The sequence below is a fragment of the Eublepharis macularius genome, chromosome 4, assembly GCF_028583425.1.
Source record: "Eublepharis macularius isolate TG4126 chromosome 4, MPM_Emac_v1.0, whole genome shotgun sequence".
Lineage (NCBI taxonomy): Eukaryota > Metazoa > Chordata > Lepidosauria > Squamata > Eublepharidae > Eublepharis > Eublepharis macularius.
In genome coordinates, this window is record NC_072793.1 from 109,565,919 (window position 1) to 109,593,231 (window position 27,313).

The 27,313-nt window shown below is 43.0% G+C and overlaps 1 protein-coding gene and 1 long non-coding RNA gene across 2 annotated transcripts in view; one reads left to right on the forward strand and one right to left on the reverse strand.

Moving 5' to 3' along the window:
* RAF1 (Raf-1 proto-oncogene, serine/threonine kinase) overlaps nt 1-27,313 on the reverse strand; it is a 143,347-nt gene that overhangs the window by 86,322 nt on the left and 29,712 nt on the right. The window lies entirely within an intron of this gene.
* Nucleotides 1,519-14,742, forward strand: LOC129328097 (uncharacterized). The gene is made up of 4 exons (XR_008596854.1): nt 1,519-1,679; nt 7,231-7,330; nt 9,700-9,865; nt 14,436-14,742. It is a non-coding gene; the product is annotated as an uncharacterized LOC129328097 (long non-coding RNA).

A 27,313-nucleotide genomic window follows, 5' to 3' on the forward strand; every position in this document is an offset into this window, starting at 1 on the left:
AGCAGCAGCAGAAGCATGCCAAGAACTCAAGTGTATTCTACAACTATTAGAAGACTTTGGGATAAATGAACCCAAACCTATACAACTCTTTGAAGATAATCAATCTTGCATAAAGCTTGCAAATACAGAAAGAATTGGATCAAGAACCAAGCACATTGACATAAAGAATCACATTGTGAGAAATATGCAAGAAGAAGGGCTTGTTGAGCTACAGTACTGCCCTACAGAAGAAATGACAGCAGACATCCTCACCAAGCCACTTGCCAAAGAGAAATTTCAAAGTCTACGTGAAAGACTGAACTTTGTGGACTTTGTACACTAGACATTGAGAAGGGGTGTTAGAAATAGCAATGTCTGGTGTACTGCAGCAGCAAGAAGGAAGAAGAGCCTACCATGCAGGGGGCAGCAAGGATCACTTAGTTAGGACAGTGAGAATAGCACCTCTCTTGTTTCCTGGGGGTCATTTCCTTGTCTTGTCTCCTATTGGGTTAACCAGGGCAATATCCTGCTTCTTCTCTCTCCTGCCACACTTTTTCTCTCTCTCTCTGCAAGATGTAGTCAGATAGCTAGGATCTCTCTCCCTCTTTCCCTCAAGTATGTAACTTCCTCAAATAAAGCTTTTGCCTCTCTAACCAGCTCGGCGTTTATTCCGCAGTGTTGTTTTACACCCGCTCTAACAATAATTGGGATTGAAGGAGGACCTGGAAGAGATCACAGCTTTCAACTGTATGAAAGTCCATTCTATCTTTCTTGTCATTCTTACCACTCCAAGACAATTTCTCCATATTTTTTCTGTAAATCTAATTTGATTTTATAATCTCTTCTATTTTTCAGGAAACTGCTACATTTTGTACTATATTGGAGAGATAAGATTAAATTATTTGCCCCATGGACACTCTGAAGGCTGATATAAGTGGTCATGTCACTGGCTACTCATCCATTTCTATTGATCAGGAAAATTTCCTCCATTATTTGCTTCTGTGGTACCTTTATCTTTCCTCCACATAGGCAAATTCCACCTCTGAGGGGACAGTTTCCATAAGGAGAATTAAAACAGAAAAGACTATGTTCTGTATGAAAACACACAACACTTCTCTGCATCTGCTTTTGCTTTTTTTTACAAGAAACCTGCAGATGGTCACTTATCTCCCACATCATGTGTTTTTTGGCCCACAAAAGCTTCAAGGAGAAAGTTACTGAGCTTTCAAGGGCTAAAAATTGTTTCAAGGCTAAAAGTGTCATTTGAAAGCACTCCTCCAGCAGGAGTAATTTCCTCTCCCATTACAACAGTCGTTTTTCCATTAGTGACAACAATAAAGAATTTGGGAAGATATTGTTGAGATAGGCTACTCAGCATGCCATTGGACAGTGGGGGGCACTGCATGTTTCTTTGTGTGTATTTGTCAACTTCCTGATAAGCAAGTGACTTCTCTTTGTTTAAGATGGGAATGCCTCCTAACTCCTCCTCTCTCAATTGAGAAAGATTCTCTCTCTTGCTTCCTGGTCTCCAGACGGAGAGGTTGCTCGCATCTATCTCTTACTCCCTGGCAGTGGGGAATTTCCCTCTCACACCCATGCAGCTGCAATGCTGAACTAGTTGGCCAAGGTTTAAGGAAAGTAATAGACTAGGATTGTGCTTCTACAAGAAATGCTGTGAATGGAATCTATCTCAATAAACAGTATGTTCTATCTTTTTTACATTTTAATTGCTTGAGGATTAATTACTGCATGTTGGAGGATATGCTTCTAACTGGGTAACTGCTACCAAATGAAATATAATTATTTCTAATAGATATATCTAATAAAATTGTGTGATTTTGTCAATGGGTTTATAAATTGACTCAAATTTCTTTTCTTCCAATTGCAATTTAATTAAGTTAACTTTAAAAGAAGTAATTTTGGCAGTCAGTATAATATTATATAATTATGTCTGTCCTACAGGTTGGACATCTCTGAAAATTCAGTTTGAAGCAGCACATTTTTCTCCTGGCTTGGACAAAGCCATTTTCAGATGAGAATCTTGCTCATTGTGCCAGTGCTAGTTAACTTCACATCCAAGCACTAGTTAATCTCACTTATCAAAGATCTTGGAAATATGAGAGATCAAATAGAGCCAAAAATTCTTACAAAATTATAGTATTGCATTTATAGAAAAGCTAGCATGTTTAACTGACCATTGCTATGAATTAACTAGAAGGTCAATCAAGATTCAAGAATGGAGATTCTATAAATAACAACAACAACATTTTTCTTCCATAAAAGATTATTTCCACCGAAGAGAGAAGAAGTGGACAATAAATGAATAATGACAGACCAAAAAAAAAAACCCAGTATCCCAAAAGTGAGAAAGATAAATATCAATATATCTAATTATCAACATGGCCAAATCTGAGAATATTTAAATCCAGAGATTGGAGCCATGAACAAACAAAACATCTTTCTACAAACCTGAAAAAGCCTCAAGTGTTTAGAAAAATTTGAATAATTAAAAAAACTTGGGTTTTTTAAAAACCAAAATAATAGGAGCACCTGTAACTTTAGGAACCAAATGTCCTCAGTGGCTGTTGCTGGGCAACCACAACAGTACTGCTAGCCTTCAAACATTGTTTTTTGTCAGTAAAAGGCAGGGCCCTTTCCAGGGCTGTTTTAGCCTTTGAGGGAGGACTCATTGGGGCCAAGCCTACCAGCAATCACCAGCCAGTTCTCTATTACCCAACTTGTATGATTCACCCAGGACTGGGTGCTTGCTATTGTTCAACAGCATCCATCCCACAAAAGCCAGTGTGATATAGCTGATAGAGATGGGCACGAACCAAAATATGAACCAAAACTAAGCATGAACCAGGCCACTTTGTGGTTTGCGAACTGCAGTTTGTCAGATCTCATTGCTGATGAACCACCACGAACTTTAGGCTGGTTCATTTGGTTCATTTTTTGGTTAGTGACTGCAGACATCCTGGTGCCAATCAATCAGTTTCCCAGGCAACTGGGGATGGACTTCCTGTAGACCTTATGCTGATCCAGAAGTGACCTTCTGCTGGCCCGGAAGTGATGCTTTTCTGACCCGGATGTGCCGTTTTCACAAACCAAATGAACCAGTTCGCGAACCAGGGGCAGGTTTGTGAAAGTTCATGGTTCGTGAAATTTGACGAACCATGAACCGCGTGGTTTGGGTTTTTCCGGTTCATGCCCATCTCTAATAGCTGATAGAGTTTCAGACTAGGAATTAGGAAACCTAAATTCAATCTCCACAGTGGAAGCTAGTACTGGGTGACCTTGGGCCAATTATACATTCTCAACCAAACTTATCTCACAGAACTGATGTGAGGATAAAATGGAGGAGGGAATAGTGATATAAGCTACTTTGGCTCCCCGTTGTAGAGAAAGGTGAGGTATAAATGAAATATTAATGTAGCTGAAGATGGGAGGTGAGTTGGTGGGTGTGTGGAAAGGAGAGAAAGAAGCAGGGAAAGGTGAGAATATGAGGGTAGATAAGAAAAAGAAGAAATAGTGTGGGGAAAGGGATACAGGGGGAAATGAGGTGCCTCCCCAACTCCTTGTGGATTACGCTCTGCATAACTGGACCCACCCCAGCAGCTGGCACTGCACAACTGGGCCAAATTTTCCTGAGTAGAGGCTGCATGGGGCAGGGAAGAAAGGAAAACAGAAGTCAAGGGTGCATGAAGATAGGTTGGCTGGTAGGTGGTAAGGAGAGAAGGAAGCAGAAAAAGGAAAGAGACTATGGGGGCTCTTAGGGAAGGGAATGAGGAACTGGGGTGGAGGGAAAAAGAGATGCCCCCTGCAAGTCCTTGTGAGGCCCCACTTGTGTTCTATAATTGCAAACCATGTATTTTGATGGCAAATTTGAATTATTCATGCTTTGAGCTTCTAGCAAATGTTCAGGTGGCAAATTGTATGCATGCTTACTATCCCAGCCCTCAGGTTGTTTTGCATTTGTATTATTTATTTATTATTTATTTATTACTTCGATTTATAAACCACCCATCCTCAGGGACTCTGGGCAGTGAACAGTTAAAATCAATAAAAACAAAAAAAACAATAATTCTAAAATCAACATACAATAAACATTAACTTTATTTCTTAATTTTGTTTATCCAATCTATACTGTACCTTAGCCCCCACCGCTACATATATTTTATATATTGTAGTAAAAGCTAGGAAAACAATTTTGCACTTTGTAGAAAAGATCTTACTGGACCAGCAGAAAAGATATTATTTTTACATAATAAGTCTCAAGGTCAACCTTCATTACTTTACTAAATTTCATACTATCTTTTATTATTTACTAATAGAGGGCATCATTTACTATGGCATGGGTGTACATGGTGAAAGTATGTGTCATGACATAGTGATTTCTGGTGTTTAGTGGTACATCTCAACAATATCAATAAATAACTCTTTCATACTCCTACTATCTAACAGTATATGTTGGCATTTGCCTGACCATACTAGAAATTACTGGCAGGGAGGAATCTACCATGAATGCCCATGCTTAGTTTCCTAATTGTAAAACCAGTACTTGTCTGCCATGATCAGGACAGTTTGAATCATGGCATTCTTTAATATTTCTTACTCTGTAACCATTTGCTGTATAAAGAACAGAACAATACCTTCTTTCCTTGACCTGGAAGCACAAGACAGCTTCCACTTGAGGATGGATCCTCAGCAAGACCTTGCAAAGCAAGCCAGAAATCCTTAATTTTAGTGCTTAGGAGTAGAGATGTGCACGAACCACATTACGAACTTCAAAAACCCATGAAATTGGCGATCGCGCAATCGCAATCTGGTGGTTCATGATTGTCCACGGCCAATGAACCAGCGTTTGGGAGAGGCCTGGTTCGGTGCATTCGGCCACGGTTCGGGAAGCCAGACACTCAGGCGCCAGCAATCAATTCCCCTGGCAACGGAGCTGGGGGAATGCCTGAACTCTGTCTGTGCTCCTTCTGTCGCCCTGGAAACCCGAATGGAAGCCCAACGTACCTTGATCAGCACGTCTTCCTTCCAGCCACAGAGCTGCAGAGCAGTTACAATTTGGGAGAAGACACCCAGGGAAGGGAGGGGGAAGGGGGTGTCCTGTAGCCACGGGCACTCCAATCTCATCCCTGCAAACCCTGATAGGCAGCTCTGACGGGCAAACACAGACCTACTGCGTTGCTCAATGGCACCTGTGCTTATAAATAGCCGTGGGCTCCCAGGCTGGGTTTCACTTTCAGCGAGCAGTGGAGTGGGACAGAGCTCTTTCTTGCCACTTGCTAGCCTTTGGGGAGAGAGACTAAGAGTATAATTGAGCTTGGATTTTTGTAGGAGTTTCCTGGGGGGCTTGGATTGGAGCGGGTATAACTCCAAGATCCCTTTTGCAATCTTGTCTAAACTTGGGTGACGGCTGTAGGAGAGCATGCAAAACACTCCTTGGGAATATGGGCTCTCTAAGTGCCACGGGGGCCGTTCTGTGCCCCACGAACTGCAAACCGGTTCGGCAACGGAAAATGTTGGTTGCGGTTCGCGACTTCGGGATTGTCGTCAGCTCCAAACTGCGAACCGCTGGTTCATTAAATTTTTTTGGTTCGTGCCCATGTCTACTTAGGAGCCTATCTATAGAAACACAGAGTCAACAGAGCCAGATGTAGGCCATGTTATGAGACTCTGAAAACAACATGCTTGAATTTGATCCAGTTAGTGCCCCACCAGTTGTGGTGATGGACTGTAGGCAATTTAGAAAGCCAGCTAGATGGGGAACAGTAGACAAGAGTCCCTAAAGGGAAGCCAATAGGAAGATTAATAAAAATAAAACCTGGGAAAGTAGTCAAGGCAAAAGAGATTGTTGTCTCGAGCCTCAATCTGGTGGTTCTATAGCCTGACTACCTCAGAAAAAAATCAACAAGATACACAGTGTAATACTAGCAAAATAACTCGCTGTGAAAACAGGCTAATTAGAAACAAGGTTTAACCAAAGTGTTTTATATAAGATCTCCTACACAAGAAAACAAAACAACAATTTAAAGACAAATGAACAAATTATTACAATTAAATATAAAGTGTTCTATATCCAATATTTATAGCAGCCACACACACACACAAAATAATGGCCATATGGATTTTAGGCAAATAATTTGCAAATTCCAACTTCAACGTTAAATTACCTTCAGTCCTGAAATTCTGTAGTTAGAACGTACATTATAAAGTGCCTTCAGTTCTAAACTTGTACTGTTTAGAAATTCTGTTCTTTTCTGTTGTCAGTTAACAGGTAGCCTTGGGTTATTCCTTCGTTTCAACTGTAAGTCTTTATCAAAACCACGATTTCATTCAGAATAAATAGCTTATTCAAGGCACAACAACTGAACTGATATCAACTGAAATTCATATACACTCCTAAATGGTATTAGCCATTAATACCATTTTCCATAGGACAAAGTCCTTCAATCTTTCCTTCAGGCAACAATACATAGTCTGAGAAAATTTCCACATTATAAGCTTTCAGGTGTCAAAGCTCACTTTGTCAGATGTTAGGGTAGTGTTATCTTGAAAATGTCCTCTTCTGCAACCCTGAGTGGTTCCTATATACAGATTTGAAGATTCCTATTTCTAGGCCTACTTGCCCCTGATACTAGGATTAGGAGCACATTCTAAAACTTCTAAAATTATCATTTTGTTTCAAGGTTCTTCTCCAAGTCCACCCTGGGGCCTGTCAAACAGACATGCACTTGAGATTCCCTAGTGAAACTTGATTCTCAGGCATGCTGGGCCCAAATTTGGATTAAGACTGCAGTACATTGGAGAGGAGCTTCTCCCTTAACCTTCTCAATAGTAATTTCAGGTCCTCGCTATTTTCTGCCAGTAAGGTAGTGTTATTTGCAAGTCTCAAATAGTTCCTTTCACCAATTTTTACTCCACCCTCATCTAAATCTAATCCACCTTTCCTTATGATATGTACTGCATATAGATTGAACAGATCAGGCGATAATATACATCATTATCTGACACATTTGCCAAATAGAAACCATTCTATTTCTCCATAGTCTGTCCTAACAGTATCCCCTTGTCCAGAGTACAGATTGCACATCAAAGTAATCAGATGTTGTGGCACATCCATTTCTTTCAAAACTGTCCATCCATCCATTTCTTTCAAAACTGTCCTTTTCATTATCCACACAGTTGAAAGCTTTGCTGTAATCTATAAAATACATGCTGATTTTCTTCTGAACTTCTCAGGTATGCTCCAGTAACCACTGCACATTTGCAAGATGATCTTTAGTGCCTTTTTCTGTTCTGAATCCAGCTTGAACATCTGATATTTCTCATGCCATATATGGTAAGAGTCTTCATTGTAGAATTTTGGACATCACTTTGCTTTCATGGAGAATTAATGTGATGGTCCAGTAGATGCTGCGATCTTTGACGTCTCCTTTTTTTTGGAATTGGAATGTAGATCGAGTATTTCCAGTCTGTGGGCCATTGTTTGGTTTCCATATTTGTTGGCATGTTAAGATTTTGATGGACTTATGAGACACTAATTGATATATGTTGGAGGTGTTGATTTGCTTGTGCAGGTTTATATAATATTTTTGGGATTGTGTCAAGATTTATAAATTCTTGGATTCAGTATTGAATTTAATATATGGCATCACAGGATGTCTTTACCAACTACCTGGCCATTTTAACTGGAGATGCCAGGGATGGAATCTGGGACTTCTACATGCCAAGTAGATCCTTTACCTCTGACTGGGTGCTCAGCCTTACTTTGAGCCACTATAGATGCCTACATTTGAGTGTTTTTGATACATTCTTTTAAGGAATATATTATATATCCTTCTTTTAAAAGGAGGTAATTATGTAATTTGGGAAGATTTAGATAAATTTGCCCTCATAAAAAATAACTAACCGTAAGAATCATCCTGTATGATGATATTATTTTTAAAACTAGCTTTTGATATAAAAATAACCTCTGTGAAGGAGTTGAGAACCAACCAAGACCGATTTACTGGGCTTATTTTCATTTGCTAAAAATAAGACTGTCTGCAGTAAAATTCAGTATCAACTTCAAAGCAGTAAGTTTAGCTTTTAAATAAAAAAGTATAAGAATATTTTTTTAAAAAAATGACAGTGCATTGCCTGAAATGCATTGAGATACTGAGAGTATTTTAGGATTTTTGCCCAGGACACTCAGCTTCCTTTTGCTAGGTTCTGTGTTGCATAAAGATACTGATCTTCTTCTGAATGGTCTTGTGAGTTACTGTACAAGGAAAAGGATTGAAAATCAGTACTTTCCATTGTATGAGCACAACATTGACAGAGCTGTGCTATGTTGTCTACAATTATTCGAATTACAGGATATTTACAGAGTAGAGCACAAGAATTCCTAACATGCTTATAAATGAAGGAGTGTACACGTTTGCTATGAAAACAGTGATCACAGTAATTTATATAATAAAATCAAACCTCATTGAAGTGCATAATACTTGATTTGAAAGTCTTTTAAAGTATCAGTCATTACAGTGTTTGGAAACTTGTAAAAAAGAAATGGACAGCATTGAACTATTAGAACTCTTTTCTTTTTTGCAAATCTTCTGGTTTCTTAAAACTGGTTGTGAAATTCTGAGATTTTCAGTTCAAGAAAATTTATGTCTATCAAGGCAGTCTAGGAACATGACTGATTAAAATCCGAACAGAAATGCTTTATATTGTGATCAAACTAGAGTTGCCAATAGAGGTGTGCATTGAGAAAATTTGTTTCATTTTTAGATCCAGGGATTCCACACAAACTCTGTTCCGTTATTGGTTTATTTTGTGTGGGCCACTGCTGGCTTGGATCTAATATGTTTGGTTTTTTACATTTTTGTAAGTTTCAGCCCGTAGGTGTTGGCTGCACATGCACACACACATACCGTTCTTTTTAGGGGAGATTGGGGAAACGAGGCTCTAGGGCAGTTGTTTTTGCACTTAATGACACTAAAATTGCACAGAACACAGTCCTTCCTCCAAATTGTTGAAGGTTTGGTGCTTATGGCCCTCAAAGAATGCTTGGAGAAAGGTGTCAAGGTGAGTGTTGGGTAGCTGTGCATGCACACATTGTTCTCTTCAAGGAGGAGTTTGGGGAAATAAGGCTTTATTCATGCTTAACCAAAAACTGCAAATTTATTACAAACCATTAGTTCCCCCTTCTTGTCCAAAAGCCCATCAATCCAACAACTGGCTGGAGTGACAATCCAACAAACTGGTTGGAGTGGCAAAGCAGTGGTGGCAGGCCAGTGCCCAGGAAGGAGAGTGCTCCATTGTCAGCCAGCGCAGCAAAATTAATTTTAAAAAATTCCTGCTTTATGATAAGACCAACCTTTGCATCATATTGTTGACTGTTGATGCCATGTTTCCCTGAGTTTTGTAATTGCATTTCCATGATGAGGGCCAAATCCTTAGTTTCAAGGCTCAGGAGGAGCCCTCTGCCAGAGTTGATGCATTTTGGACGGCCGAGTTACAGACCCCCAAAGCAGCCGACCCCAGGAAACTTTCAGTAGACACTGGAGTCGCAAATGCCAACTGACTTGCATTGGCTAGCAGCAGCAAAAAAATTGCAATTAGACAAAATCAAACAGAAAAAGTTGGGGGAAGAGCCCCCTCACTCACCACACAGACACCTTCCCAGCCATTGCCTAGGGAAGTAATTCTTGTTCCTTGCTCGCATAGAAAAGAATGGGAGCTCTCTGGTTGGCAGGCAGAGCTGCCTATCAAGGTTTTAAGAGCTGCAAAAGGTCTGCAGACATCTCCTCCATTGCATAGGGAATTGATAGATTGGCGCCAGGATGTCTGGACTCACAGACCATGGACCAACAGACCAAAATTCATGAAAAAGGTGAGTCCCACAAACTGAGTGTTCATGAACCATGAACCAAGCCAGACCGTGAAAATTTTTTGTGTTTTCTGGACCATGCCCACCTCTAGCCAGAAGTTTGGAGGTGCACATATGAAAGACTGTACCCCCAGCACTCTTGGTAACACTTTTTACAAGCCTTGTCTTTCAGGACCTTAACATGTAATAAACTGATTGGCCATATCACAAGGAGGTAAGTGGTTACCCTTTTCCTATTCCAGCAGTTTTTCCTTATTAAAGGGTGAGACATACAATGCAATCCTAAACACAGTTACTCTCCTCAGGATTGTGCTGTAATTTCCTTAGCCTATTGTTTGGAGAATCTGTTGCTGTGTGCTAAATTCTGGGTTTTGCTTCTCTTTATATTCTGGAAAAACCACGGGCGGCCCTGGAACAATTGTTGCGAAGAAACCACACAATACCAGGACACCACTATAACGAATGTACATATATTCCTGTCCACATGTAAAAGTGCAAAGTGCAAAGTGCGATGTGTTCAAATATATACAATACAGAAATACACAGTATAATCATATACAGCACATATGTTGTTCAAACAAGTCTTTACAGTCCGTACAGTTCCTTGCTTTCATTTAAAGTGCAACATGCAAAAAAATTTTTAAATGGAAGCCCATGGAGAGAATCGTGGAAGATGTAATCACATTCCCAGTCCCAAAATTCAAGATTTATCCAACAACGCCAACGGGGATGTGCAGGCAATTGTCATTAACCCGTTTCGTGAGAGAACTCACTTCATCTTGGGCATACAAAAATTCAGACTGGATACACTTATTTAGCTTCTCCTCCATCCCTGCTCAGCTATTTTACATTGAAACCCCCAATGTAAAATAGCTGTAAAATAGCTGAGCAGGGATGGAGGAGAAGCTAAATAAGTGTATCCAGTCTGAATTTTTGTATGCCCAAGATGAAGTGAGTTCTCTCACGAAACGGGTTAATGACAATTGCCTGCACATCCCCGTCGGCGTTGTTGGATAAATCTTGAATTTTGGGACTGGGAATGTGATTACATCTTCCACGATTCTCTCCATGGGCTTCCATTTAAAAATTTTTTTGCATGTTGCACTTTAAATGAAAGCAAGGAACTGTACGGACTGTAAAGACTTGTTTGAACAACATATGTGCTGTATATGATTATACTGTGTATTTCTGTATTGTATATATTTGAACACATCGCACTTTGCACTTTGCACTTTTACATGTGGACAGGAATATATGTACATTCGTTATAGTGGTGTCCTGGTATTGTGTGGTTTCTTCTCTTTATATTCTGCCAAAATCTCAAGGCAATCTACCTTCCACCAAAACTGAGTATGACTTTGAAATGAACTTAGACTTCTGAAACTCAAACAGGATATACCCTATCTCTTGAGCGTATAACCTTTCAGAAATATTTTTTATGTTTGAATTCAAAGCAATCAAATTTCCTAGTATTACACTTGGGCTGTTTCCCCATGTCTTAAAAATAGCACCCCATTCACGGAATGCTGGTGGCTTCACGTGATTTCTGACATCGCCCGGATGTAGGCAGTGATGATTCTGTATTTGTGGCACCATGAATACGGGCGCTATTTTTAAGACGTGGGATAATGGCCTTATCTATCGCATTAATTTGCCTCTGGTTTTTAATTGTCTTATGCCTCCCTGTATGATTAAATACCTTGTGCTATGTGCTACAGTAGAATTTACTTCAGAGTAACCATGAAAAAGTCTTAGTTACAGGTCAATTAAAATATGTTGGGTCACACTGGTATATGATGGGTTTCAGAGACAATTCCATTGTCTCTGAAATCAATGGAATTAAACCAGAATTACAGTGGACTAGAATTACAGTGATGATGCAGCAAAATTTAGGGTATTATATTAGGTAGCCTTTCTAATATTTTGCTGTAATTAACACCTATTAGCATAACAGCAATTGATCTTGTATTGACATCCTGTATTGTGGCAAATCTCAGACAGTCATGAAGAACAGTGCATACCAAAATAATGTGAAATCCGTGAGAGTCTGTGTCAGTGTCGTTCTGGTGTTCCCATCCTTGCCTGATGAAGGCCTCTCAAATTGAGCAACAGTTCCTGTGGACCTCTGCCAATGTGTTCCATGCAGCCCCAGCCTGCCACATCAGCTCATCTCCATCTGGCTCACAGCCATCCTAGTGCTTTCTTTGCAGCTCTCTCAGATCTTCTAACTATAGAACTGGCTTTTTAGTTTCAATATAAATTCTGTCTGATGATCCAGAGCATCTCATTCTGTCACCACGCCACTTCCTTTGCTTCAAGAGTGTCCACTTAAGTGCAAGTTTTGTATTCTGTATGCAGCAAGGTTCCTCTGAGATTGGAACAGAATTGGTGATTTAAAAAATGCATTCTAGCACAATAATTATCTTTCTGGAATTCTTTTACCACTTTGTCTCTTGGGTGTGGTATTAGATTTATCCAGCAAGATCCAAATGTTTGCAGTTTCATTATCTGATTGCCTCTGCAATATTTAGTTTTATTTGTCCTAACAAGCACATCACATGGATTGATTTCCATCAACTAGGTCATGTAACATTTTTATTTTATCTTTTAATATCATACTTTATTTTAATTTTTCCTCTTAAGCCTAACAAAGAACATACAATTGTAAAGCTCACAGCTAGTATTTATATAGACTAACTGATCCAACAGTAGTTATGGGTCTCATTTATGCTGTCCTTTTTCTTATACCCAGAGTACAAAGATGAAACTCCTTAGGACATATATATCTCATATGCAGAAATCTCAAATCTCGGTGTGTGTGTTTGTGTGTGTGTACTGACTGAGCCACAGTGAACACAGCTAGCTCTTTCTTGTCTGCATTCCAATCTGCGCAATGCAACAGGCTTGGGAGCTAAATAAACTCCATTATGTAATAGAGCAAGATCCTATTTTTTAGACATTTTTGCTTGCTTGGAACCCCACCGTATAGACATATGAAAAGGCCCAGTTGAAAGAAGATGGCCAGTGCAATCCTGAGCAGGGTCTAATTTTACTCTTTTCCCCTGTCCCTTCTCTGAGAAGTGGAAACTTCAGAGTGGCTGTTATTGGAGAGAGCAATGGAGACATGGACTTTCTTTGAAATAATAGGTATTGTTAGGATGCAACAAATATAATCATGCAGTTCTGTAGTATACAGAAATTAGGCAACTGTGTTTGTAAAATATTGTCCTAGGACTTAAAATTAGGGTTGCCAACCTTCAGGTGGGGCCTGGAGATCTCCTGGAATTACAACTAATCTCCAGACTACAGAGATCAGTTCCCTTTGAGAAAATAGCTGCTTTGGAAGGTGTAGTGTAGGACTTTCTATTCCTCTGATGTCTTTCCCCTCCCCAACTATCCAGAAATCTCCTGAGGTTTCTTACCTGCTACAGAATGTCTAATGAATTTACTATTCAAGAGCAGGTGGGAGCTGGCAGATATAGGGATGGGACTTATCAAAGGTGACCAGTGTTAAGCAACAATGCTCACTGTTTATCTAACCTCTCTAGCATCCCACATGCTGACAATGGGGCCACTTCTGCCTCCACTGCTACATTAACACTATGCAATACCAGATCTGTTAGGAACAAGGTTACATGCATTGCTGGAATGTTGTAAGAAGAAGAAATTGATGTGGCTTGCATAACAGAGATGTGGCTGTAGGAAAATTACATGGTGTATCTGTTCCAACTAACTCCCCCTGGCTATGCTTTCCTATACCAACCTCACTATAGCAACCGAGGAAGAGGGGTTGCTATTATTCTCCATGAGTCCTTCAACTTCCACAGGCTTTCAGTACAAGCTATAGCTGCTATTGACTGTATGCGCTTGTCTTTGAGAAAACAGGGTTGTACATACCTGTAACTATTGTCCATCGAGTTCTTCTGTGCAGGCACACATGAGACTGCACATGCACAGGCTTACTGATGGAGAATTCTTCAACGCGTCTTTAAAGCTCCATTAGGGGCCGTTGCCCTCAAGCCACAAAGCAACTGTTTCCCACCTAAATGGTCATGTGACTTAACGGAGAGCAACGGCCCCTTCCCTCAGTTCTTCTAAGCCGCTGTGACTCACAACTGGACTTAACTAGAGAGTTCACAGCGGGGCAGGAGGGAGAGTATGTGTGCCTGCACAGAAGAACTTGACAAACAATAGTTACAGGTATGTACAACCCTGTTTTCATCTTCATTCTTCTGTGCAGTCCCACATGGGAGAGTACCAAGCTACACACAATAAGGAGGTGGGATGAATCTCCAACTCAATTTTATTAAGGAATCAAACAACCACCACTGCAACCAGCAAGTGTAATATAGAAAAATCAAAGACTGTAAATTCAATAAGTTAGATATTTAAACATTTAAGATGCATCAATCAGTAATGATACAATCAAACCTTAATGAGCAACATGCTCAACAACTATCACTCGATAAGAGCATCATCTAATGCAGAATTTTACATAACCATTTTAAATGTCAATAATTAATGTTTCACAGTTATCACTATGCTCATAGCATACTATCTGTTTTTCTTATAGGAAAACAAAGATTGCAGAATGGCCCTTGCTACTGCCACATCCTGAGTTGCATTGATATCAACAGCATCAGTAGAGGACCACGTTGCTACCTTACAAATGTGTGTGATCAAGACACCCCTGAGAAAGGCTGAGGAAGCTGCTTGTGACTTTGTTGAATGAGCCCTCAAGCCAAATGGACACTCTACCCCAGTCAGACTGTATGCTTTTTCAATGGCTGACACGATTCACCGTGACACTGTTTGAGAGGATGCCTTTTACCCTTGTCTGAGCCCCTGAAACATACAAAAAAATGGGGACTTGCACAAAACACTTTCGTTCTATCTAAATAAAAGGCTAAAGCTCTTTTCAGATCTAATGTGTGCAGAGCTCTTTCTCCCTTTGACTCTGGATTAGGAAAAAACACAGGCAAGGAAATATCCTGTTAGAGGTGGAAAGCAGTCAAGACTTTTGGCAAAAATTGAAGGCTGGGTCTAAGTACCACCCTACTAGTATGACATTTCAAGAATGTAGAGTCAGATCTAAGGGCTGCCAATTTGCTCACCTTCCTAGCTGAGGTGATGGCCACCAGGAATGCTACTTTATAGAACAGTAAATCCAAGGAGCAAGGAGCTAAAGGTTCAAAAGGCGGAAACATAACACGTGCCAACATAAGTGATAAAGACCACTGGGGAACCAGTGGTGATATAGGAGGGTGAAGATTAAACATGCCCTTAAGGGACTGGTGGGATTTCAAAAGAGAAAAAACAGTTTGTCCCTCAATCTGCTGATGAAAAGCAGAGATGGCTGCTAAGTGTACCTTTAGTGATGTCACCATCAGCCCTTGAGCCTTTAACTCACAGAGATAGTCAGAAATCAAAGGTAAACAGCAATCCGTAGCCATGACCCCCTTAGCCTCTGCCCAGGCACTGAACCATATCCACTTGGCCTTGTAAGACTGCCTGATTGACAGTCTTCTAGTATTTAGGAGGACAGAAAAATTTAGAGATGGGGCAAATACACTATGCTGTCAAGTGCAGAGCTTTGGGCTCGTGATGAACAGTCTCTCAAAAAGAAGAATATATGGCTGCTGTTCATTTGGATAGCTCGAGAAGTTTGGATAACCACACTTGTCTGGGCCAAAATGGTATTATCAGGCTGCAATTGGTGTTGTCCCTCTCTATCTTGCAAAGTACCTTTGCAATAAGGGGAACTGTGGGAAACATGTAATACAGTCTGTTCATCCATGTGATTTGGAAAGCGTCCCCAATGGATAGAGGGACATTTCCTGCTCTGGAACAGAACACCTGGGCCTTGGCATTCTCTGATGTTGCAACTACATCTATCTCTGGTATGCCCCACAGATCGAAGATGGGAAGCAGGCAAGTGTTATTCATGGACGACTTGTGATTTGACACTGGCACCCTGCTGAGCACATCTGCTTATGCATTGTCTGAACCTGCAATATGACTAGCATGAATGGACACATTGTTCGACATTGCCCAATCCCAAATAATCATAGCCTCTTTGCAGAGCATCTTGGATGCAGTACCACCTTATCTGTTCACATGATACATGGCCGTAGTGTTGTCTGACTGGACTAATACATTTCTGTTTCGGAGTAAAGCTGCAAATGAGACAAGTGCAAAGTGTATAGCTCTTAATTCCAGTACATTGATATGTAGCACTTGTTCCCTTTCAGACCACACATTCTGAACAAACAGCGATTCACAACCCTGGGATGACGCATCCTTTGTCACAGTAAAATCATGCTGTAAATCACCAAAAGGCACGCTCTTTAATAAATTCACATCATCTGCCCACCATGCCAAGGACTTGACTATAAGTCTTGGCATGGAAATTTAACAGATGGAGAATGTACCAAAGGCCTAAACTTCCTAACAAACCAATTTTGCAACGTTCGCATGTTGAGATTGGCAAAAGGGACCACAGATGTAGTGGCTACCATATGCCCCAACAATGTATTTTGTGAACAGTTTGGAATCAATTCTTAGAAAAACGTGAAACCATAGATTTAATAGTCCTTGCTCTTTCCTGTGGCAGCAATGCCCTAGCTGTAGTAGAGTCTAACACTGCTCCAATGTATGGAACAGTCTGCCAGGGCTCAAGTTTGGACTCGTCAAAATTTATTAGTAGCCCAAGACATGCACAAGTGCATACAATCAGGTCTACATCCTGAATTAACTTTTCCTTGGAACCTGCTGCTATCAACCAATCATCCAGATACAGAAATATGGCACACCTCTGCTCCCTAAGAAAAGCCACAACTGATGCCATACACTTAGTGAACACCCTTGGTGCAGTGGATAACCCAAAACGAAGCACCTCATAGTGAAAAACTTTTTTGGTAGAGAAAACCCAGGTATTTACCATGGTCTTCTGTAATAACAACATGAAAGAATGTGTCTTGAGATCCAGAACTGCAAACCAATCACCAAGTTTCAACAAGGGTAACACAGATGACAGTGTGACCATTTTGAACTCTGAAACCTTAAGAAAGGCATTTAAACCCCTTAAATCTAATATAGGATGGAATCCCCCATCCTTTTGGGGCACCAAAAGAACCCCGGTACCACTTCTGCATCTTGTACCTCTTGAGTAGCACCCATAGCTAAGAGGGTTTACATTTTGGCCTCTAACTCAACCAAAGTATTGTTTACAGCCACTGATGGCTAAATGCAATCAGGAAACTCCACAAACTCTAACCCATAACCACAATTAACAATCGTTAAGATCCAGGAGTCAGATGTTATTGACTCCCAGTCAGGGAGAAAAGGTGCTAATCTCTGAAAAATTTAGGTTATCATTCATTTGATCCCTTCGGAATTGCTTCCCTGAGCCTTGACTGTCCTTCTGTTGAGCAGAAGGTTGGGATGGTCTCGGACTATGTGACTATGTGACTTCCAAAACTGCTGTGATGGAGTGTACTGACAGTGTTTGCCTGCTGGTAGTAATGGTGCTGCTGTTTGCCATAATACGGGTAGGGATTATGCCTAGGAAAGTACCTAGGTTTATATGCAGGTCTATCCGAAGGTGTGATTCCTAAGGACTTGGTCATCTGCCTGTTCTTCTTTTTAAGTGCCTCATCAATGGTAGCAGAAAAAAGAGTGTCTCCTTCAAAAGGCCGATTTTCGATTCTGGCCCTAGTCTCTTGTGAAAGGGCTGTAGATCTTAGCTAGAAGTGCCTCTGGATGACTATGGCCCCAGTCATGCCTCTGGCAGAAGTGTCCACAGCGTGACTCCCTGCATTCTTCTGTTGTTTCAAAAGGCAAATGGCCTCAGTCTGCCGCAACGAAACAAACACCTTGTCTTCAGGAAGGTCCGCCACATACGAAGACAACTTCTCTCATAAATACAGCTGATATCCTGCCATTATAGTTTGATAGTTGGCAATTCACAATTTCAAAGCTGATACCAAATATTGATGCTGCCACAAACCCACGTCCAACTCAGGCTTAGGCTGACCTTTCCCTACCCTGAGGTAAAACTTCTCTTTAAGCCTGTGAAGCTGTATACTGGGCTGGGAAGCCTCTGGTAGCGTGGTTGATGATAAGTTTCAACTTTCCTTCTTGTCCCACCCTTAAGGATTACTAAAAATGGTTACCCAGCCAAGTCTTAGTAGGGAACAGATCAGGGGGTTGCGTTTCCCTTTAGCAGAAACTGGCACACAAGGCTTGGGGAGGTTCAAAATGTAACAGAAGGTTTATTTACAGTAGGTTAAAGTCAAAAGACAGGTAGGCAGGTGTTTGAACTGAAGAAACAGAAAAGTTTTTGTACAGGAACTTCACTGGTGTGAGGCACAAAACACTTGGTATAACACTAGGTTGCTGGCTTCTTTCAGAGGTTGACACTGCTTCACAGATGTTACACTTTATATACTCAAACACAAACACAGCACAACTTCCCCTCCTCTCCAGACTTAAGGGTGCTCCACTGAGACAAATCCTTCCTAGATACTGGGCAGGCGTTATAGTGATGAGCTATAACCCTGTTCCTGGCACTGAAGGGGAGACTCCTCTCTACCCACTTCCTTGGTCCTCTATAATTCCCATATCTCTTGAGTCTAAGTAGGAGTTAGTGCTGGTTTTCCCCACTTCAGTCCTAGGATTAAAAATGTTTCACAAACATTATTTCCTCTCACAGAGGATTCTCTGTCTGACCCTCTCTGGTCTAAAGCCAGGCTCCAACTCCCTTCCACTCTCTTGTTTACTCTCCAGCTCCCACTGACAGCTTCCCCAACATTCCCCGCTCCCAACATTCCCAGCTTCCCCAACATTCCCCACCCCCTAGTGTCCTGGTGCCCTGCTGGGCTAGGCAGGAAGGCACCTTTTGAAACAAAAGGCTCCTCCTCGCCAGAGGCACGAGCCGAAGGGTGAGAGCTAAAGGGCTCTTGCCCTGTGGCTCTTAGCCTGGGGATCTGCCTGGGGGACCTGAAACTCTGCTCGTATACTGGTTCTGCTAGTACTCTAGGTACATTTGGAAGGCAATCATGTCTACTGAAGCCCCCTTCGCAGTCACCTGCATGGAGTGTGCCGTGTTTGTTTTCCTCCCAGAGGAGAAGACAGAGTTCACTTGCCAGAAGTGTAAGCTGGTCAGAGTTTTGGAAAAAAAGGTTCAGGGCCTGGAGGAAAGGATCACCACCCTTCAGGAGATCAAGGAGGGAGACAATTTTATTGACAACAGCCTGGGGGCTCCACACAGCCAAGAAGAGGAAAGTCAAGGAGGAGGGGAAAGAGCCGATCTCCCTTCTGAGCCTCCTCTCAGATCTACAGTACAAACCCGAAGGCATCAACGAAGAAGATGCTCTGGTCCACTTGAGCTCAAGAATCGCTTTGAAGTGCTAGGGATGGAGACAGAGGTGAGAGTGGAAGGAGAACCGCAAAGATCTGGAAGAGGCAGTGCAGAAGACATGGGGCCTCATGGAAGTGGAAAAAAAAGAAGGTGGTAGTCGTCGGGGACTCCTTGCTCAGGGGTATGGAACGCCATGTCTCTGGGCCAGATCCCCTATTCCGAGAGATGTGTTGCTTGCCGGGAGCCAGAATTCAGGATATTACCGACCGGCTGCCAAAACTCATCAAGCCTGCTGATAAGTACCCGTTTGTGCTGATTCATTTGGGAACGAACGACACGGCTTCGAATACTGTTGCAAGAATTAAAGAGGATTACGAAGCCCTTAGAAGGCAGTTGAAGACATTGGGGGCTCAGGTGGTATTCTCTTCTATCCTTCCAGTCACAGGAAGAGGAGCACGCCGGGAGCGGACCATACTTGAGGTGAATCGCTGGCTGAGATGGTGGTGCTGGCAGGAGCGCTTTGGGTTCTGGGACCATGGGATAGGTTTTCTTAGAGAAGGCCTTCTAGCACATGATGGGCTTCACCTCTCAAGGGCAGGGAAGAAAACGTTTGGAGCGAACCTGGAGAACTTCATCAGGAGAGCTTTAAACTGATGCCGCAAGGGGCAGGGGACGATCGACATGGCGACTTCAATGATGAAGTGAACACAGTGGGGACCCACCTGGGTAGGAAAGGTCAAACAAAGGTACAAGGCTACAAGTGTTTATATACCAATGCCCAAAGTATGGGCAATAAGAAAGAAGAGCTTGAGCTTCTATTGCAAACAGAGGGCTATGACATAGTAGGAATTACTGAGACTTGGTGGGACGATTCCCATGACCGGAATGTGCTAGTGGATGGGTATGAGTTGTTCAAGAAAAACCGGAAGAGTAGAAGAGGAGGTGGAGTGGCGTTGTATGTGAGGAGAGGGCTTGATTGTCAAGAAGTTATGGAGAATGGGGCGGACAGCCCGGTGGAAAGTATATGGGTAGAAATAAGGGGAGGTAGGACAAAGGGTATTGTTGTTGGAGTCTGCTACAGACCACCTGACTAGCGAGAAGAAATGGATGCTGCCCTCTTTGAACAAGTTGGCAGAGTATCCAGACATCAGAACCTTGTAATTATGGGTGACTTCAACTTCCCTGATGTGTGCTGGGAGACAGGCTCAGCAAAGCGTCATGAATCATGCAATTTCTTGACCTGCCTGGCCGACAACTTCCTTTTTCAAAAGGTGGAGGAAGCTACAAGGGGTTCGGCCATACTAGACTTGATATTAACCAACAGGGAAGAATTGGTAGATGAGATGAAGGTGGTGGGGACCTTAGGGGGAAGTGACCATGTCCTTCTTGAATTCCAGTTGCTGTGGGGAGCCAAGGAAGTTCGTAGCCAGACTCGTAGGTTAGATTTTCGTAGGGCCAACTTCGATGAACTCAGAGGCTTGATGAGAGTCATTCCATGGGGGAGTGTGCTGGAAGGAAAAGGAGCGAGTGAAGGGTGGGCCATTCTCAAACACGAGCTTTTGCAAGCTCAAGCCTTCACTATCCCAGCAAGACGGAAACATGGTAAGGGCTCCAAGAAACTGATGTGGATGCACAGAGAGCTCCAGAATACACTAAGGGAGAAAAAGGAAATGTTCAGGAAATGGAGAGAAGGACAGACCTCTAAAGAGGAGTATATGAGGGTTATGAGGGTACTGCAGATCAGCCATCAGAGAGGCCAAAGCTCAGTACGAGCTGGGTCTGGCCAGGAGGGCTCGCTACAACAAGAAAAACTTCTACAGATATGTGAGAAGCAAACGCAAGGTAAAAGAGGCAATTGGACCACTGTTGGGAGTAGATGGAGAAACTCTGATGCAGGACAGAGAAAAAGCAGACAGGCTTAATGACTTTTTTGCCTCTGTTTTCTCCCTGAAGAACTCAGGCACATCTAGTGATAGTAGAAAATGTGGCAGGACACCTGAGTGGCTAATTGACATTGACAGAGAGGTAGTGGAGAGGCATCTGGCTGCACTGGATGAATACAAATCCCCTGGGCCGGATGGGGTGCACCCAAGAGTGCTGAAAGAACTTTCCAGAGAACTTGCAGAACGCCTGTCCATCATCTTCAAGGCCTCCTGGTGGACTGGGGATGTGCCACAAGATTGGAGAAGAGCGAATGTTATCCCAATCTTTAAGAAAGGGAGGAAGGATGACCCGGGAAACTACAGGCCAGTCAGTCTGACTTCTGTTGCTGGGAAGATATTAGAACAGATTTTAAAGGGATCAATCTGTAAGCATCTGAAGGACCGCTCAGTGATCCGGGGAAGTCAGCATGGTTTTGTTCCTAACAGATCCTGCCAGACCAACCTGGTTTCCTTCTTTGATTGAGTGACCAGCTGACTGGATCGGGGGAACCCTGTTGACGTGATTTATCTGGATTTCAGTAAAGCTTTTGATAAGGTCCCCCATGACATTCTGATGGGCAAACTGGAAGACTGTGGAGTAGACTATAGGACAGTTTGGTGGATAGGGAACTGGTTGGAGGACCGCACTCAAAGAGTGGTGGTCAACAGCGTTTCATCAGATTGGAGGGAGGTGTCCAGTGGGGTGACGCAGGGCTCGGTTTTGGGCCCGGTACTTTTCAATATTTTTATCAATGATCTGGATGAAGGAGTGGAAGGGCTGCTCATTAAATTTGCTGATGATACCAAATTGGGAGGGGTAGCAAACACCCAAGAAGATAGAATTAAAATTCAACAAGACCTGAATACTCTGGAGAAGTGGGCAGCTGTGAATAGGATGCAATTCAACAAAGACAAGTGCACAGTATTACATCTGGGCCACAAAAATGAGAAGCACAAATACTGGATGGGGGATACATTTCTGGGCAGAAGTATATGTGAAAGGGATCTTGGGGTAAGAGTGGACTGTAAACTGAATATGAGCAGTCAGTGTGATGCGATGGCAAAAAAGGCTAATTCAATCCTGGGTTGTATCAAAGGGGCCATAGCATCGAAATCGCAGGAGGTCATAGCCCCTCTCTATACTGCCTTGGTCAGGCCACACCTGGAGTATTGTGTGCAGTTCTGGAGGCCTCACTTCAAAAAGGATGTGGACAAAATCGAGAGGGTGCAGAGGAGAGCGACGAGGATGATCAGGGGTCTGGAGACTGAGCCCTACGAGGAAAGGCTGAGGGCCTTGGGAATGTTTAGTTTGGAGAAGAGGAGGTTGAGGGGGGACATGATTGCTCTCTTTAAATATTTGAAAGGCTGTCATTTGGAGGAGGGCAAAGAGCTTTTCCAGTTGGCAGCAGAGGGTAGGACCTGAAGCAATGGGCTAAAACTACATGCACAAAGGTACCGGCTGGATATTAGGAAAAACTTTTTCACAGTGAGAGTAGTTCAAAAGTGGAATCAGCTGCCTAGGGAGGTGGTGAGCTCCCCCTCACTGGCAGTTTTCAAGAAGAGGCTGGATGAATACTTGTCAGAGATGCTTTAGGCTGATCCTGCACTCGGCAGGGGGTTGGACTAGATGGTCTGTATGGCCCCTTCCAACTCTATGATTCTATGATTCCATCCCCAACTGCCATTTCAGGCTAGCCACATGGAGGGAGGGGGGAGGAAACATGTCAATCATAGCTCACTGACTGGAAATCTCAGCCTCTGAAGCTGAGTCCGTCACAGACGCTTTCCCACGTTATCTATCATTCTATCTTCTTTAACTGGAGGGGCTGAATGCAAAGTAGATTTGCGCTGTTGCACTTCTACAACCAGAGAAGACAGAGATGGATGCTTCACTAGGGATTGCCACATATCTTGTTTGATCTTATACATCCTTTCAATATGTTTGGAAGTAGCAGGTGGATCTGCAGGAGAATGCCATATCTTGTTCACTATCTCCTCTAAGCCTTCCACCATAGGGAAGGCAACAATAGCAGGGGAGTCACTGTAGATAGGACTACGCAATTTATCTTTGGTTTTTGGACCCGCTACAGACACATTGATGTCAAGTGCCTTTGCCATTTGGGACATTTGCTCAGCATAAATGTGTAAGTCCTCATAAGGAGAACCCTAGTTAGGGCCCATATTATCATCAGGTGACAGATCCGACGCTGTCTAGGATCAGACATCGGAAGTGGCCACCACACACTCCTCCTCCTCATTGGAGTCATACTGAGACTGGAGTTGAGCCAGGAATGGAGGAGGCAACCAACCTTTCCTTGTCAAAGTGAAAGGTCTTGGTTCTGATTCACCATAACCCAATGGTCCTTCTTGCCATTGGCAGTGATATGGAGGCAGGATACAACATGTATGGTGATGTTGAACTGTATAAGACTGTCTTAGTTCTAATGGCCAGATTCTGTCGGATCCATGTCTACTATGATGGGACGGAGCTGGTGACAGAGCCTGAGAAGATCAATGTCAGATCCGAGCTGGCACTAGATCCACAGCCGCATTCGGAGTGGATGCAGAGAACAGTCCACATCAGTTTCAGATTCAGGACACCTTGTTCATCCAATGACGTTGCTTGCAACCCAACAGGATCCTGCAGCTCACCCTCTGATGGAGAATGCTCGGGTGAATCCAGATGAGGGGACGGGGTTCTTGGCGTCACACGAATCACATCTTGAGCCCCTTCATTCCTACGCTGTGATCGAATCCAAGATGATTGAGGAACAGATCATGACGAGCAGAGTCACCTGGGCTCAGGAGCACATGGTCTGCAGCTGCTAGAGGAGGTAAGGGCTTTTTGCCTTTCTTGGCTGTGGTGGGTTAAGCTGAGAAGCTAAGGGTGGTCCTCTCTAGCTTTGGGGCTTTTTGTGTGTAGTTTTGTGTTGATTTGAGTGTAGTTTTGAGGCTGAGTGTGTTTGGGCTTGATTGTGTTTGAGGGTGAGTGTGTTTGTAAGGCTGCTGGGGGTTGCTGGAGTACAAGCCACACACACCCTTTGTGCTCACCTCCTGTGCTTAGCAGGAAGTGACCTTTTGCATTGAAAAGACAACTGCTGGGCAGGGGCGCGAGCCTTTGGCGCGAGCCGAAGGGCGAGAGCTAAAGGGCTCTTGGCCTGTGGCTCTTAGCCGGGGGATCATAGCCGTTTTCTTTCCTCTTAGTGTGTTATTCCTAAAACAGAATAATGAAGTCAGAATGCCAGCAGGGGGTTGGGGGGCTTTCCAGTGTATTGCACTGAGTGTCACATGTATGACTATCTGCCTTCTGGTCAGAAGTCCTGGATGTGTGCTCGCTGCAAGGAGCTCCTGGTTCTCAGGGAACGAGTACGTACCCTTGAGGCCAAGGTGGCTGACCTGGAGAAGCGGAGACAGTTAGATAGGCACGAGGACAAGATTCTCAGGGACAGGATAGATGTGTCCCACTCTAAAAATGGCAGCGTTCTTGTTGTCAAGGAGAATGAGGATCTTGTGGAATCAGGGCACCGTACTGAGGATAAGGGGAACATGCCCTCAGAAGGGACCTCTTCTTCAGTTGGTGAGCAGGTTTCCTTTCGCATCAAGGAACCATCCCTGGGTGGGGCGGGAGGGAGGCTCTTGGTAGTTGGTGATTCGATCCTTAGACAAGTAGATAGCTGGGTGGCACAACCGCGTTCTGACCGTATGGTGACTTGCCTGCCTGGTGCGAAGGTAGCGGACATTACGCGTGTTATAGATAGGCTGGTAGATAGTGCTGGGGAAGAGTCAGCGGTCGTGGTCCATGTTGGAACCAACGATGTTGGGAAATGCAGTCGTGAGGTCTTGGAACAAAAATTTAGGCTGTTAGGCAGGAGACTCAAGGCCAGGACCTCCAAGGTAGCCTTCTCAGAAGTGCTACCTGTTCCACGCGCAGGGCCAGAGAGACAAACGCAGATCAGGAGTCTCAATGCGTGGATGAGACGATGGTGTAGGGAGGAAGGGTTCAAGTTTGTTAGGCACTGGGATTCTTTTTGGGACAAGCGGGAGCTGTACAAGAGAGACGGTCTCCACTTGTACCGAGAAGGAACCCGGCTGCTGGCACTTAAAATCAACAAGGTGGCAGAGCAGTTTTTAAACTAAATGCTAGGGGAAAGCCGACAAGAGATAAAGTGTCTCTGGTTCAGGATGGTTCATCTCAGAGAGATGAAGGGCTAGGTATAACACTTCTACAGGGAGATAGATTAGAGTTGTCAACTGAGATGGAGACAAACAGTGCAGATGACCTAACTACGTCTCGAGGCAAAGTGTGCCGGGGAAGTTACAGGTGTTTATATACAAATGCTAGAAGTGTCCGAGGTAAAATTGGGGAGCTGGAATGTTTAGTGTTGGGCGAATCCATAGACATTGTGGGCATATCAGAAACTTGGTGGGATGAGGAAAATCAGTGGGACACGGTGATTCCTGGATATAAATTATATCGGAAGGATAGGGAGGGAAGGGTTGGTGGTGGGGTGGCTCTATATGTCAGAGAAGGTATACATTCCAGTAAGATTGAGAAGGTAACTGAATTAGATTCGCTTCTGGAAATGCTATGGGTTGAAATTACGGGCCCAAATGGAAACTTAACTGTGGGAGTTTGTTATCGCCCTCCAGATCAGAAAATAGAGGAGGATTATAAAATGATGACAGGATTAAAGATGGCTGCTAAACAAAAAAACTGTGTTGTAATGGGTGATTTTAACTACCCACACATTGACTGGGCCAATGGGTGTTCGAATCGGGGGAGAGAAAGTGAGTTTCTAGACTGTCTCAATGACTGTGCTATGGAACAGATGGTTACAGAACCTACTAGGGGAGAGGTGATCCTGGATTTGGTCCTCAGTAATGCTGAAGACCTGGTGAGAGATGTAAATGTGATTGCACCACTTGGGAACAGTGACCATAATGTTATTGAGTACAACATATGTATAAATAGGAAATTGCCAAATAAGACCAACACAGCCATGTTTAACTTCAAAAGGGGTAACTTTTCTGAGATGAGGGGGTACGTGAAGAAGAAACTGAAAGGGAAAGTAAAAAAGGTCAAAACACTTGGGGAATCTTGGAGACTATTTAAAACTACAATCCTGGAAGCTCAAATTAAATATATACCGCTGGTTAGGAAAGGCACAAATAGGTTTAGGAAAAGGCCAGCATGGTTAACAAGCAATGTAATAGAAGCTGTAAAAGGTAAAAAGGATTCTTTTAGGCAGTGGAAAACTAGTCGGAGTGAGGCTGATAAAAAGGAACATAAGCTGTGGCAAAAAAAAGTGCAAGTCTGTGATCAGACAGGCAAAAAGGGAATATGAGGAGCATATTGCAAAGAACATAAAAACAATAAACAATTCTTTAAATATATTAGAAGTAGGAAACCAGCTAGGGAGGCAGTGGGGCCCTTGGATGACCAAGGCGTAAAAGGATTACTAAAGGGTGATAGGGAAATGGCCGAGAAGCTGAATGCGTTCTTTGCTTCTGTCTTCACTGTGGAAGATAAGAAGTGCATGCCCACTCCGGAAGCACTGACTTTGGGAGGGGTTTTGAAAGACCTGAGTCACATTGAGGTGACGAGAGAGGAGGTTATGCGACTGCTAGATAATTTAAAAACTGATAAATCACCGGGCCCAGATGGCATACATCCAAGAGTTCTGAAAGAACTCAAGTGTGAACTTGTAGATCTCCTCACAAAAATATGTAATCTGTCATTAAACTCTGCATCTGTTCCTGAGGACTGGAAGGTAGCTAATGTTGTCCCCATCTTTAAAAAAGGTTCCAGGGGAGATCCGGGAAATTACAGGCCAGTCAGCCTGACGTCAATACCGGGTAAGTTGGTGGAAACTATTATCAAAAATAAAATTAGTGGGCACATTGATGACCAAAAGCTGATGAGGAAAACTCAGCATGGGTTCTGTAAGGGAAGATCTTGTCTCACCAATCTGTTAGAGTTCTTTGAGGGAGTGAACAAACAAGTGGACAAGGGAGACCCGATAGATATTGTTTATCTTGACTTCCAGAAAGCTTTTGACAAAGTTCCTCATCAAAGGCTCCTAAGTAAGCTCAGTAGCTATGGGATAAAGGGCCAAGTCCTCTTGTGGATCGAAAACTGGCTAATTAATAGGAAACAGAGAGTGAGTA